Below are 3,019 nucleotides of genomic sequence, written 5' to 3'. Positions count from 1 at the left end.
TTCTCCTGCCCTTCACCTCTGCCTGCGGAGCTGTTTCTGGGCTCCGCTCAGCTTGGGAGCTGTTTCTAGCTCTGGGATGTGCCTCCAGCCCCCTCGCCCTCCAGCCTGAGCTGTGCCAAGCTGGCATGGAGCGCCCAAACTCTTGCCTTGTTTAAGCTGATGCCTGTAGCTTGGTGTGAGGGGTCTGGCAGGGTGAGGGAGACTCTGTCCTGGTCCCTAACATAGGGCCACGCCTGGATCCCATTGGCAAAGCGGGGTGCGGTGCCAAGCATGATTATGGGGACACCCCTGGGAATCCCCTTCCCCCCATAGGCTGGTGTGTGGAGCGGGGGCTGCCTGACCGCTGTAGCCTCCATGCTCGGGGGCAGGGGTTTCCAGCAGCTGTTCTCGGTGCACGGGGGACCTGCAGCGCGCGTAGGTTTGGGTCTGCTTTGTCTTCGCGTCTAAGATTTTGCTGCTTGTCCAGAGCCTCGGGGGCTTCCAGCAGACTCGGGCATTGGTGCAATGAGTTTGCAGGCTTCTCAGCCCAGCTCCCAGTTGGGGCACATCATAGAAACCATCAGTGACTTTGCAGGGTCCAGCAAGGGCAGTGGCCCTTGGAGGGTATGGGAACTGCGCTGCCTGTGACTATGTGATGGTACCCACTAGGGGAGAGTGCTGTCGGGCGAGGGAGGCACAGCAGCTCCAAGCGCGGGCGACCCAGTGGGAACGCCTCTTTGGGCTGGCTGGGGTGTGGATACTGATATGCATAAATTGCAGGGTGAGGGGGCTTGTGGTTCCAGCCTGGGGAGGAGGGTGGGGAGATCAAGGCATGTTTTCCATTATTGCCCATGCAGCTGCGAGTGAGGACTCCTGGGTTCTGCTCTTGGCTTCCCTCCCCGCTGACCTGAGTCCCCGCCCCCCTCCATGACTCAGTTTCCCTTGGAGTGAAGCAGAACCCGTTTTGCAATCCGCCTTTGGGCTCCTGGATCCTTAGGGTGGGGACGTGGGCACACTGAGATCGGCCTCCAGCGCTGGGGAAGGGACCGTGCCCGCCTGGCAGGTGGCTTCGTGTGTGCCTAGGGGGATCTGAGCCCCCTGCACTCGTTTGGGGGGGTTCGTGCCTGCGTATGGGACAGTGGGGGAGGCTGCTGTCCACAGCCCAGACTGTTCAACCTGTGTCTTTAGGTGTATTCAGGGGCGGGGGCTTTCCTGGTGTGAGCAGTTGTCCTGAATAGTGCTCCCATGGGCACCGTGCTCACCCTCACCTTACCCGTCTGGGGATGGGATGGTCCTGTTTTGTGGCCAGTGCTGAGCTGTGGCATCAGTTTGGCAGCTCCGTCTCTGAGCACCAGGCTTGGAGCATCTCAGGGGTTTCAGTGGTGTCCCATGCAGTGGCGGCTACTCTCACCCTGGCTGGAAAGCCCCAGTGGCAGAGGCAGTGAAGGTTGCACAGGTTCCCCTCTCTAAGGGGCATTTTATGTTGTACCGGATCTCTACAGAGCACTAAAAAACACCCAGGCGCCAAAGTGTTTTGATTGGTTTAAAAAGAGCCCATGCGGACAGCGTCCAGGCCACTGATCAGCTGCCACGAGGCTGTGCCTGCTGTCGGGGCTGGAGAGGGTCCCACGTGCTTGTGCGTGGCCCAGCGACCCCAGCGGGGTTTCTCTTGGGTCTGGCGGGCTCGTCTGCACAAGTCCGGGTGCAGGATCCAAGCTTCGGGCCCTGTCTGCCTGGAGGCAGCTCTGGTTTCAAGTTGGTGGAAATGGTGTGAGATGCGCTGGGGCAGTTTTGGGGCCAGGGGCACACGGTGGGACTGAACGGGAGCGAGCGCGTCCACATAGGGACTGACCCCAGCTTCACTGATCTGGTTTCAGTTCCCCCTGATGGTGAAGGCAGTGCTGGTTTCACTGGTAGATGCCTGTGAGGAACCAGCTGGGCTCAGCTCTGCCACTGAGGAAGCTTTGCAGCCGCTTGGGCTTCGAGCTCAGGGGGCCTATAGGTCATTACCCAGCATGTCAGCTGGCACACCTGGTCCCTTGGGATGCCAAGGCAAAGTGCTGGTTTCTCTTGGAAAATCCCAGCCTGGAGGATGTTCTCCAGATGCCTGTTGGCCATTGCCGGCGCCTCTTCACTGCCTTTCCAGTGTGACTTGCAAAAGTTGTGAATGTGCTAAATGTGCATGTGAAAATCTCAAGCCACTGTTTGCAGAATCTGTTAGCGGCAATGAAGGCGTAGCTTTACTTTATGTTCTCCATATATTCCTTGCCAGCCAGCTCTTTCCCATGCTGGCAGCTGGAGCTATTTAATTCAGACTGTCCATACCAGGGCCACCTGCCTGGCTGGCTTTTGCAGGAAAGGGCTGGTGGCATGAGTGTGATAGTAGGTTGTGTGCATGTGTGCACAGGTGTGTGTGTGTGAGTGCATGTGAGAATGCTGTGCCAAGGAAAGATGAGGTCTGCTGGGCATGGGAGAGACCTTTCCCCCTCAGTCTGCTCCATGGGTTTCCCCCGTTATCCCTGCCCCTCCCTGGTCCCACAGGGCAGCTGCTTTATGTTATACAGAGCCTGGCTGATGACCCTCCTGGCTCTGTGGGCCAGGTCAGCAGGGGGACGGGGCAGAAGATCCAGCCTCAGATCTGCCCATGGGAGCCTTGGGGTAGGATTTGGGGCGCCCAAGCAGCAAAACCCACAAGCCTCTGCCACGAGGGCGTTAGTTAGAGCACGGGCATTGGCGTCAGGACCCATGGATCCCCTGCAGCTTTGCTCCATGACACTATTTCCCCATCTGTGCCTCCGTTTCCCCATCTGTAAGCAGAGGGCAGGAACGCCTGCCTGGTCACAGGGCATTGAGGCCTCAGGTCACTGCTGCTTTGGCCCCTTTGGAGCAGAGGCTCAGCTCTTTTCACAACTTGGGGACAGTCCTTTGCAGCAGGCACGTGTTCCTGGGGCAGACCCATGCCCCACAAGCCCCCCGATCTGATGCCATAGGCCAGCAGTTCCCATGCTGCGCGGCTCTCCCCTGGCCCCATGCGCCTTGA

At 59.1% G+C, this 3,019-nt stretch overlaps 1 protein-coding gene across 7 annotated transcripts in view; it reads left to right on the top strand.

Moving 5' to 3' along the window:
- The window catches only part of ADGRB2 (adhesion G protein-coupled receptor B2), a 61,904-nt gene that overhangs the window by 17,584 nt on the left and 41,301 nt on the right, over nt 1–3,019 (top strand). The window lies entirely within an intron of this gene.

Source organism: Gavialis gangeticus, unplaced genomic scaffold (genome assembly GCF_001723915.1).
Source record: "Gavialis gangeticus isolate Ggan-Ray unplaced genomic scaffold, GavGan_comp1, whole genome shotgun sequence".
NCBI lineage: Eukaryota > Metazoa > Chordata > Crocodylia > Gavialidae > Gavialis > Gavialis gangeticus.
The sequence above is the reverse complement of the archived record's forward strand: the minus strand, read 5'-3'. Positions and strand labels throughout refer to the sequence as shown.